Source organism: Manis javanica, chromosome 6 (genome assembly GCF_040802235.1).
Source record: "Manis javanica isolate MJ-LG chromosome 6, MJ_LKY, whole genome shotgun sequence".
NCBI classification, from domain to species: Eukaryota; Metazoa; Chordata; class Mammalia; order Pholidota; family Manidae; genus Manis; species Manis javanica.
The window spans coordinates 64,655,147-64,668,039 of record NC_133161.1 but is presented as its reverse complement, the minus strand read 5'-3'; the positions used below and the strand labels follow the sequence as shown (position 1 = coordinate 64,668,039).

General features: G+C 36.0%; 1 pseudogene; it reads left to right on the top strand.

Moving 5' to 3' along the window:
• The first annotated feature begins 2,485 nt into the window (after positions 1-2,485).
• Positions 2,486-5,011, top strand: LOC108405127 (large ribosomal subunit protein uL6 pseudogene; annotated as a pseudogene).
• Positions 5,012-12,893: the final 7,882 nt, after the last annotated feature.

The following is a 12,893-nucleotide window of genomic DNA, read 5'->3' as shown; positions in this document are numbered from 1 at the left end:
GCCATAGAGAAGCATGCTGTAGTGGAGAGAAGACCATACTAGAAGTAAGAGAGCCCAGACTCTGATACTAGCACTGCTAGCCATTCATTCATTCATTCATTCATTCATTCATTCATTCATTCATTCAGTGCTTTCTCATTCCTGAAACTGGGACATTTAGGACATTATCAGTTAAATTAGTCACTAAGTTGCTAGTTAAATTAATAATATATGCTCAACAGCATAGATTGCCTAATGGGGTTTCCAACACTAAATATAATGGTTAGATTTTAGAGGGGAAAGTGCTGTAATTCACAGAATGCTTTAAAGTAGTCTCTGAAGTTCTTTGATCCTAAGTAAAATATTTACCCTATTTCATTTGTGAGCATAATAGAAAATAAGAGGTTAATGTGTAAACTGGAAATGGTATACATGTGACCATGTACATGTAATTCTGTTGTTAGTATGGAAAGCTTGCTAAATAAACAGTCATTTTCATTTTAGAGACTGTATAGTTAATGTTCTCCATAGAACAGAATCAATAGTAGATAGAGATATATAGATATAGATAGAGATAAGAGGAGATTTAGTATAGGAATTATCTTATACACTTAAGGAGACCAACAAGTCCCACAATGTGCTGTTTGCAAGCTGGACAAAGAAAGCCAGTAGTGGAATTCAGTCTGAGTCTGAAAGCCTGAGAACTGGGAGACCAGTGGTGTAAGTTTTGTTTGGAGTCCGGAAGCCAAAGTACCAACACATCTAAGAGTAAGAGAAGATGGAAGCCCCAGATCAACTAGAGAGAGCAAATCTGTCCTTCTTTCACCTTTTTGGCATGTCCAGTTCCTCAGCAGATTGGATGATGCTGGCCCACACTGGGGAGGGCTGTCTGCTTTACTTAGTTCACCAACTGAAAAACTAATCTGTTTTGGAAACTCCCTCACAGAAAGGACAAGATACAATGTTTAAGTGGCTACCTTAATCCAATCAAGTTGACACAAAGAATTAACCATTGCAGGGATGGAGGGAAAAGAAGGTCAATATTTAGACATAAAACTTCAGGTAAAAATTTAGATATAAAAGTTGGCAAGTTATACTAAAAGACTTAAAAAACTTATATGATTCAATGATTTTTCTTTGGGGCATCTAGGCCAAGAACCTTCTGTTACCCTTCTCATGTTCATGTTCATCTGCAGTGCTTCCTTCAACAATATCTATTTAGTGGTTCCCAATGATATGCCAGAAACTGTTCTAGAGTCTGAATATAAAGTAGGGGACAATAAAAGCAAAATTATCCTCAAGTATATCTCATTATCCTAATGAGATACATTCTGAGAAGAGATCAAACAAATAAGAAAATTAAACTTTTTAGTATCCCAGCTGGTGGTGATGAAAATTTCTATGGAAAAAAAGCAGAAAAAGAGAATGGGGCATGTTGGGAGGAGGGTGATTGTAATTTCTTAGGTTGGAAATGCTTCATTGAAAATGCAATATAGGATCAGGACCTGAGGAAGGCAGAGACTGAGCTCTGCTGTTACATGGATTTTATCCTGTTCTGACAGAGGCAATAAAAAGTACAGATGCCCTCATCCATGTGGCAAGTTCAAAGACCAGCCGAAAGATCAACATGGCTGGATCACAAGAAGGAAAATTGGGGAAACATATGGTTGAGAAATTTTGTATGACATGCTAAGAATTTCGGCTTTTACTGTGAGTGAAATGGGGAACATGAGCAGTTTTGAGTAGATGCATAATGAGCTATAATTTCCATTTCAAAAGGATTTTGTGTTAAGAACAGATCCTAGGAAAGAAAGATGAGTCAGGAAGATGAGCTACAATAGGTATTGGTAAATTACAGCCCATAGATCAGATCTGGCCAGTTTCCTGTTTTAGTAAATAAAGTTTTATTGGAACATCGCTACATTTATTCAGTTACATATGGCTAGCTTTCACAGGGTGGCAACATTAAGTAGTTGCAAGGGGACATTATGGCTTGTAGTACCTAAAACACATATACTATCCAATCCTTTACAGAAAAAAAGTACGCACTCCTGAACTAGAAGGTTATTGCAATAATTCAAATGAGTGATAATGGTGGCTTGTATCAGGGTAGGAGTAATGGAGATGAGAAATGTTCAGACAGTATGTATTTTGAAGGTAGAAACAAAACTATGTACTGACAGAGGAGAGGTATAAGAGATAAATAGTAATCATGAATGACTTGTGTTTTTTTTTTTTGCAAAACAGTGGGAAAGACATAGTATTTATTTATTGATTTTCAAAAGATCAATTGATCAACATAATTGACTTTAGATTGTGAGAAGGGCAGGTTTGGAGTTTTGGAGGTACAGATCTCGAGTTGAGTCTCTGACACCTGACACATCCCAACAGATATGTCCAGAAGGCAGCTGCACATCTAAGTTGCAAGTTCATCAGAAAGGTCTGAGTGACATAAACTTGGAAGTTTTCAGCATATGAAATTCATGGCTGAGATCACAGGGAAATGATGGTACAGAAGGGTGAAGTTTTAAGTTTAGAATTGAGGCTTGGGGTTTTCAAGTTTTGGGAGGTCATGCAGGTATTTTAAAACCAGCAAAGTGGAATAAGAAGGAACTAATAAAGTGGGGAGAGAAAGAAGAGCAAATGAAATCCTTGATAAACAGTGAAGAGAGTATATATCAGGGAGACCATCACCAGTCTACCAGTACAGCTGGTCTTTTAGGTAAGATGAGAATGGAGAATTTATTATTGGCTTTGAACAATGTGGAGATAGTGATAACCTTGTGGGAAGTTTTGGTGGCATATGGGGTGAAATCCTGACTGGACTGGATTCAAGAGAGAATGGGAAGAAAAAATCTGAAGACAGCCTATAAAGAAAACTGTTCAGAAATTTTCCTCTAAAGGAGAGCAGGTAAGGTAGCAGAAGGATGTGATATTAAGGAATTCTTTTCCCCCATTTTTTTTTAAGGTGGGAGAAAAAGCAGAATGCTTGTGTGCATGCTTTTGGGATAATTTCGTCAAGATGGAAATAATAATATGCAAGAGAAAGAAAAAAATTCCTGGAGTGATACATTTGAGCAGATGTACATGTGGAAGGGATGTCCCTTAATGAAAGCACAGGCTATTCATCCACAGTAACAGAAGGGAGGGCAGAGTATATGGACACAGATACAGATAAGCCAGTGGATGTGATTGTAGCAGCTGGGAACATTTTCTTATTATTATTAGCATAGGAAGCAAGGTCAACAAGCTGAAGGATAAAACAGAGAAGAGGTCTTGAAGGTATGATAAAGGAGGGAGGAGTAGAGGGTATATATTCTTTAAGAGGGGGGCAAGTGCATAGATGGCAGAAATAGAGATTCTGCGTAATACTAAGAGCCAAGACTTGCAACAAAACATAAATTTTAGCAATAATGTGAAGTGAAAATATTCTAAATATCCAACAAAAGGATACTAGATAAATACTGTTTTAGAACTTTCAGTAATTGGAGTATTGTGCAATCATTAGAATATATTTAATAACATGGAAAAATCACCCCAATGTTTCTGGAAAAAGATTACAACTCTGTATGTTCTAGGCTATTAGGATCATGACTAGACAAGTGGCATAGATATTAAGACTCCAAGGTCACATTACTGGGAAGTGATGGCCTGTATTACACCTCAAGTCTATCTGATTTGAAACTGATTACCACACAGCTTAAATTTGCATCTCAAAAACCTGCCTCACATAGTTAATTGAAATTTAACCTTTTTTTTAAACCTCCAAATTTTTAAAAATAAAAACTACAACATATGTAAGTATCATCCATCTTCTACTTGAATTGTTTCAACTGTAGTACATAACTTTTCATATAAACTAATTTCATTTTTTTATATATATAAACTGTCATTCATTATCTGAGCCATACCTTTGTCAACACATTCATTAGCCAGCTTTTAGTCATTTATAAACTTAAGTGTTCCAAATTCATGCAAATTGCCAATATCTTTAACATGCTAATTCATTTTTGAAAATAGTATGTAAGAATGATAGACTTACGGAAGCATCTTTGAGCAATATAAGAGGCCTTGGATAACTAAATAGAATGAATGTTACTTGAAGATGGATCATGAAATAAAATCCAAATTTAGGGTGGGTCACTCCTCTGTCATCACTCCTCTGTCTTCACAACCATTCTTTAACAAAAATGATTTCAAGTTTTAGGTTTTAGCCTCAAAAGACTTTGTAAGTTTTCTCCACACATATGACTTACCTCTGGTCTCTAATAGCTAGCACTGAGATGGTCTTACCTCATCCCATGACTATAAATAATATTTACCTATATGCTGATGACTCCCAAGTTCACATCTTCTGTCCAGATCTCTTCTCTGAGCTTCAGTCACATATATTCAGCTGTTTTCCTGATGTCTCCCTTAAGATAATTAAAACAATACATTCAAACCAGATCATTTGAGCTTTTTGCCATATATTTGAGAATAAAGACTATTTCAGCAATTAGACTGCTGACATTCCAGAAAATGTTGACATCACTCTGAAAGGATGCATGGTTATTTTCAGAGACCCCAGAGGATCTCTGAAGAGGAACTTCAGTAAAATCAGTGTAGAATTCACTCTCTTTTTCACCTTGAAAAGAAGAGGCTACACATTGACAAATGGTGGGAAACAGAAAGGAACCTACTACTGTTCCCGCTGTTTGTAGTCATGCATTTAACACGATCAAGGGTGTCATATTGCTCCCATTCAGGATGAGATTTGTGCCACTTCCCCATTAACGTTGTCATTTAGATCGAGGTCTGTTGTTGAAATTAGAAATTTCTTTGTTGAAAAGTACATTTGCAGGGCTTGGGTTAATCAAGGCATTGTTTCTTCAGTCTCTAAAGTCTAGAAAGATAAATTAATTCTTGGAGGAAATGACATTGAACTTATATCAAATTCAGGTGTTTTGATTCAGCAAAACACAACAGTTAAAACAAGACTATTAGAAAAATTGGGGATATTATCCATATCCCTGAAAAAGAAAAAGTTTAGCAGCCTGATGAATAAAGTTTAAGAGTTGTCCAGTATGGAAACAACAAGATGCAGGATGATTCTAGGACCCATTTGTGATGTTTTAAAGGTCCAATAAAAGACCTCTACTGAAAACAACAACAGAAAAACAGATAATCTATTTTCCCTCTGTACTTGCAAACTGCTACCCATTTTTGTACTGGAAACATAATTTGTTCAAGCCAAGAATCTTTCTTAATTTCTCTCCTTCTTTCTAAACATTTTCTCAATGAACAAGCTTGCCAGATCTGCCTCCAAAATATATTCAGTCCTTCTTTCTCTCCCTTGCCACATCCTAGTCCGAGCCTCAATCATCTCTCACCTGTATTAGTACAATTAGTTCAACTAATTCTGATGAGTGAGTGTTTTCCCATTTCTTCCTTCTGACTCTGGAAAGCAAATCTTTTTGAAAGATCATTTAGATCATATGATTTCCCTATTTAAACACTCTAAATGACTTTCTGTTGTGATAGAATAGAGTTGAGAATTTCCTATCCTAATCTATGTGATACTACATGATTTGACTTCTGTCTGGATCTCTATCCATCACGTTCCCCGTAGCTCTTTCTTCAGTGGTGTTCTTTGCCTTTTTTGAAGATGTGGACAGTGTTAGATCCTTTGTCTCCACTTTCACCTGACCTGGACCACCTTTTCATGGATCTTCTTGCTCTTTAGATCACAGATGAAATGTCATATACTGAGTCATGTTTCCTGACCACCCTATCTGGTATAGATTCCTACTGTGAATTTGTATTTTTTCTATCAAAACACCTGCTTATTTTTCCTACAGAACTTACCATAACCTTTGGGTATCTTGTTTATCCATGTGTTTTATTGTTTATTTTGTCTCTCACCAATTTCTCATAGTTTGTCACTGAAACCCCAGTGCCTGTCACATATCAGATTCTTAATAAATACTTTTTGAATTAGTGAATATACTATTTTCATTCCTTGTAGATGCTGTACTTCACTCTTAGTTTATAAATTCATTAGTTTCCATGTGCAGTCCATTGATGTTTAGATTGCAGATGATAATTGCCTGCTTAACACTTCCTTATTCCCTACTTTTAGCATGAAAAGATTATTTTAAGTGATTTCTAGAGCCCTTTGGTATATCCAGCTTCCACATCTTTTTTTGCCTTCTTTCTCCCTGACTGATTCCAGTGGGTATATAGGGAAGCAATTTAGCTGGGTACCCCCAGCTGTTCCTCATTTTCACTCAGGTTCTTACCTCTAGGTAGATGCTTTCCCCATTTAACCACCTCTGAACAATTTTAACATTGCACAAATCAAAATGCAAATTACAAAGCAGAAGGGGTTTCCTCCTCCTCCTACCATTTGCACAGCCTGTCTACATAAATTTGTAGAAGGTAGTAAAGATAAGAAAAAAATTAGTTTAAATCAGGGGAAAAAGGGTTTAATCCAAAAAGCTCATCTCAAGTGACTGAAATCACAGCATGAGTCAGTCACTTTATTAAGATGCTGCACAGCCAGCTGAATAGATCATATTTTTTATATTACCAACCATGCCCTTGGCAAATAAACATGACCATAGCCACTCAATTTTAATTTTAGAGGTGCCATTTCCAAACTTTCAGTGATCTTTAACACAAATTCCAGGATCCCACAGAAAAACATAATCAGAAATCATATCATGTCATACCTCAAACTTTTGCACTATAAGTCATTAAAATTAAATTGTCTTTGGAGATTTGGTGAATTTATGCATGAAACATCTACTTGGTTATGCTTTTGTGTTAGAAAGACACTGGTCTTTGCTGGTCAATATGTTGGTCTGTATTATCCTGTGTAATACTTCCCCAGGGTTAGAAAACAAGTTCACTTTTACTCTCATTTAGCCTTCCTTTGTCCATCTGCAGGCACTTAAGGACCTAATGACCTTGTCTTTGTCAGGGTTCTCCAGAGAAATAGAACTAATCATACACATGTACACACACATATGCATACCTACATACACCGTAGCTCCAGGAAAGGGAAGAGCAGTTTGTAAGCTTAGGAAAGTGAAAATGAAAGTAGCTACTCTCCTTGCCAGAAGTGAGCTGGCTGGTTAAAGACAGAAAGTGAGTGATAATCCACTCTCAATGCTCCTCTTCTCTCCTTCTCAGTCTGCAACATCATAATTCCAGCGATAGAAACACCAGATAATTTTTCCAGGCAGTCTAGAACAAGGATGTTTGTTTTTCAGTTTCCTAGCTACATTTGGAAAAGTTTTTTTGTTTTTTTTTTTGAGAGGGATCTCTCGTATTTATTGATCAAATGGTTGTTAACAACAATAAAATTCTGTATAGGGGACTCAATGCACAATCATTAATCAACCCCAAGCCGATATCTCAACAGTCTCCAATCTTCCGAAGCATAACGAACAAGTTCTTACATGGTGAACAAGGTCTTACATAGTGAATAAGTTCTTACATGGTGAACAGTGCAAGGGCAATTATATCACAGAAACTTTCGGTTTTGATCACGCATCATGAACTATAAACAATCAAGTCAGATATGATTATTCGTTTGACTTTTATACATGATTTATATGTGAATCCCACATTTCTCCCTTATTATTATTATTATTTTTTTTAAATAAAATGCTGAAGTGGTAGGTAGATACAAGATAAAGGTAGAAAACATAATGTAATGCTGTAAGAGAGCAAATACATTTGGAAAAGTTTTAAAGCTTCTCTTAGAGGGAACGCCTGTGCAGTATGTGGCCACCCAAGTGCTCTGTAAGGCAGTAGCATACCAAGTTGAGAAAGGGCAAAGAGAGACTTCAGTTTCCATGGGACTTCCTAGTTTTCCTATAAGTCTAGAGAAGGAGGCAGTAGATAGCTGGGATGTGGTCTGGTGTGGCACCTCACACCAAAATGTATCCAGTTTGGTAAAAGAGCCCCAGAGAAGGGGAAAGAAGAGGAGATTATGCCTCTGTGGTATCCACAGTGCCATGCAGCTGTAAGCAGGGTGCACAGGTGGTGTCTGAAGCCCATGGACTGTACCACTTGGAGTGTAGTATTGTGCCTAGCCAGATGAGGTAAGAACATAATTTAGGAAACTGGACATAGATTTCACTTGGTATAGACATCAACAGCTGATGCCATCTGGGCATTAGAGCAAGGGGTATTGTCCTGGAGCCTGGGATACTTCATAAGAACCTCTACCCAAGGAAATTGAAGGGTATCTCAAGAGTAGTGGATGATATCATCTCTGAAGAGTATTTAGTATGAGAAAAGGGGGGCATAAAGCAGAGCTCTGAAGTTTGAATCAAGGGTACCAAAAGAAGAGAGTATTAGAGAAAGGAGTGTCCAACTCTACTACTGCCACCAACTAACCAACTAATGACCTGTAGTACCCTTTCCTCTTGCACTGAATTCAGTCTAAGCGTTTGATAAACACAGAAAGTTTTTGTGATATTTGCTTAAGAAGGAGTCATGGTTATAACTCTTTTTGCTGTTTGTGAATTTCTTGGTGTTGTTTTCTCAGAGTGCAAAGGGCTGCTGCTTTGTGCTTTCCATTCCTGGGGGAGAGGAAAAGGGGAAGCTCAAAGGGGGAAGGAGATGAAAACACTTCCAGCCTTAGGCAATGGGTAGAGGGAGATGAATGACTTTTCTAGTTCTTGGTGTTGGGTCAACTGAAGAGCAATATTCTTTGCCCTTTTCAAGAGTTTGGGGGAAATTATATGTAAGGAAATGGGAAGGAGAATGGGGATCACTTTGTTGGTATCGATTTTGAACAGCTAACAGCAGCTAATATTTTTTGAGTCCTGACTATGTGCCAGACACTTAGGGTGATGGAACTTAAATATCTCATTGAATCCTCACAATTTTCTGAGATAGGATATGTTTCCTTTACTTCCCCTTTATTCAGAATAAAGACCGACTGATCTAAACTCCTCACTCTTCCATTTTTAAGGTACGTGATTTTGTCAGTTATTTAATCTCTTGTGCTTCAGTGACCTTATCCATGAAATTTAAGTGATCATGATGATCCGTGAGTGATAATGATAAACCCTTCTTCACTGAGTTGTTCTGAGGAGCAAATGAGTTAATGTTTATGAAATGGTTAGAATCTCACAATGAGCAAAAGCTAAGTGTCTGTGAAATAAAAGCATGTACTCTTTCCACCCCTCCAGCCCAGAACTATGTATCAGTTTTTTGACTCCCCTACTGGAAATATATTTTCCCAGAGCAAAACAATCGATTCTAATTCTTATAATACTGTAATTCAAATAAATCACAGATTAAATAGAATTTTGTGGACTAAGAAATTAATCTCCAGGCATCATAGAGAACCTGGAATATATTTTCTTACAGAAGCAAAAACTAGTATCAGAGAAATATTTCTTGTGGGGTGGGTTGGAGATTTCTTGTCAAGTAAGCACAGGAAATGGGAAAAGAGAACTACCTTTCAGTGAGTTATCAGTGTGATAGGTTCTCCATTCCTATTCATCTGGTCAGTTTAATTGCTTAATATCTGGAAATACTCCTAGGATCCACAGCAGAAGAATATCTGTATGTTCAAGTAAAAGGCCAGGGGCAGTTGCTCTTCGGCCCCATGAACTTTTTTACATGCCAGTCTTCATTGAATGGAAGGGAGGGACAGTGCTTTCTGAGTAACTGAAATCATTTGAACTTGTATTAGACTGTTGTTTTGCTTTTGGACTGCTGACATCTATTTTCCATAAAACCCAGAAATTCCACTGCCTCAGCCATGCTTGCAAGTGTCTTCTACTATTCATGTCTTCCTTACCAGTTGAATTCTTATTTATGAAAATGCTTTGAAAAATAAAAAGCAGTATAAAACATTATGTTTATTTTTATTGCAACAGTGTTATTTTTTATGTTTAAGAGCTCTACTGGGCTAAGAAGCATTGAGTTTACTTACCCTAAAAGTAGGAAGTAGCTTGAGAAATTACCTAACCTTGAGAAATGGGATGGTTTTCCAGCATCTGAAATACCTATCCTGATTGAGGATAGGGTACTATGAAGGTCAAGAGAAGAGAGCATAAATTGGTTAAAAAAATAAGTAGATCTTTGAATAAATAAAATATGTTTCTATCTTCTGGAAAATCTCTCAAATGCCCAGAACATGTTCAGTAACTCCTAATAATAATTCTTAAATATCAGACTTGATAGCATGAAGACGAGTAAACATACATCATTTTTTCAGTGACATACTCAATAGAATAATTTCATTAAAAACAAATACCATAATGCATAAACTTTATACATCATTGCCCCAAAACATGAACACATTAACAACTTTAATGAATTAGTCATATTCATGAATTATTACAAAAAACATGTATATTTTAGGTTTCTGCACATATGTGTTGCCTCTAAACAAGATATAGTAAGTTCTTAACAGTTTAATGTGTATGTGAGTATACTTGGGGTGAATTAGGACAATATCTTGTTATCTTCTCTTTAGGCTTCCAGTTTACTCTACCCCAGAGAGGAGAGTGATGTGGGGGTATTTATTCCCCAGGGTGTTTCTCTGCTGACTTGTGATCAGTGGACTCTGTTCTTATAGGAAAGGCTATAACTTCCTTCAGAAAGCCCTCACCATTTAGCTATCTTCCTTAGTGTCCAGTAATAGCTTGCTCTCACTGCCTAGTAGTTTTTCCCTATTACTACTAGCTTTAATGTATTAACACTATCTGTTGATAATTTCTTTAAACTTTGGCACACCCTTGGAAATAATCCCTTTATTAAAATCTCAGATTACCGCATTTGAGTGATCCATCTGTTTCCTGACTGATCTGTTACAGTTTAAGGAATGGATTTCCAAGAGTACTGAGTTTCGAGGTAATAATCTTCAATGACAACATTATCTCTTGCTTGCTTTGTTGAAATAGCCTCCTTCTGGCTTCCCTGCTTCTACCCTTGTTCCTCTAAAGTCTGTTTTCAACAGAGATACCAGAGTGGTCTTGTTAAAATGTAGGAAGGATCAGATCATTTCTCTGCTCAGAGCTCTTGGGGGGCTCAGATTTAAAAGTCCAAGCCATCTCCAGATTTTCCCGGACAGTCTTCCCCGGTCCCTGGCTCCTTTACCTCCCTGCTTCCATCTCTGTAGTAATCCTCTCACATTTTCCACTGCTCTAGACCTTTCACTGTTTCTTAGATCTTAACACTTGCTATATTCCCAGTGCTGGTAATGCTTCTCGTGGCTTCTTCAGTCACCTGTCGAACTTTAGCTTCTCAATTTGGGCTTTCTCAAAACCATAGTTAAATGAATTCTCATCCTGTCTTAGGTTTCCTTAAACAGTCAATGTAAGTGTAGGAACTTACTACAGAGTGACTGACTAAGTGAATGGGTACAGATTACTCACTGGTGTTCAGTCACATTTTCTTCAGGTTGCATTTACTTTGGTTGCAATGTAGTACTGATTAAACTAATTAAATCAATCTAAGAAATTGTTGAAATGAGCAGTTCTATGCTGAAAATTTCACTCCTGCCTGATATCTCTTTTTAATATACACAAACAGGCAAATTACAAATCTTAATTTACTTTTAAATCAATTGTTGAGTGTAATGCCAGTAAAGTGAATCAGTATACCTAGATTTTTGAACTAGCTCTACTAGTAACTTACATTGTAAAACCTCAGGCAAAGTCACTGTAATTCCTTTGTCCTCCGGTTTCCTTAGCTGTAAAATTAGGGGATTAGATGATTCCTAAGTTTCATTCTACCTCTGAAATTCTGAGATGTGGTTTTATAAAATACCTTTTGAATATTTGTTTATACATTTTTAAATGTTTATACATTTAAAACTATAAAAGTTATAGTGTAATAAATGCCAAGTATTACTGATAAGTGACTGAAGGAAGGACATAGAACTTATATAATTTGTCTTTTTTCTTCTTTGCCAACAATATATCACTAAGTCTCTTTCTGGAGGAAAAGAATGGATAAAATAATCAGGTGACTGGTGACTAACCCATTGATTGGGGCCAAAGTGTAATTTTGAGTTGACTAATTTTCACCAATATATTGAGAATATATTTAAATATATCATGACAGATGAATTATTTCAGAATTTCAGGTTATTTTTCAATAGGCATTTTTATCTTTTATATTTCTAAAAGTTTATTAAGTACTGTCTCACAGATTTCCAGATCCAAATAAAGACCTTAAATGGTCTTAAATGAGTAGTTAAAATCAAAGATGAACCTTTTATATTTGATATATTTTTCACCTTCAGGATTCAAAATTGACTCCTGAAAAATTCATATACAATTTATAGAGGTATCCAGATGATTCTTTTGATCTGTTTGGGGATCTGAAAATACAAAGACACAAATTTCTAAATTTTTTCAGTACCTGTATTGTGCCAACACAGCAAAAATCAGATGCTATTTATCACCTTTGAATTTTCACCACCAGAAATGTCATTAATTCTAATGATAAAATCCTATTATATCTTGCATGGAGTTGACCTTTTGAGCTCCCAGGAAAAATGTACCATATAACCAACCATAAGGTGGTATTATTGTTACTTGGAAATGAAATAGAATTTCTTATCCTTTCATAATAGTACAATGGACAAAAATACTTGTATTTCCTATAATTTCTTTCTCTGTGCAAAGTTTAAGTGCAATATTCACTTTGAAAATAAATATTTCTGATGTATTTATGTGTAATTTTTCTTTAAAATTACTGGAAAGTAAAAACAAATAAATATGCACAATTATTTACATGTTTTTAGTAGATAGGGGGAAATCATGCTTTTCTTACACTTACTTTTTTATCTGCCTCAATAAAATCTGAACTAAAATCATTAGTTACAAATATGCTCAACCCCATAAATGTCTTATTGTCTTAAAAAATAATTTTCCTATCCTGCATCAATTCAT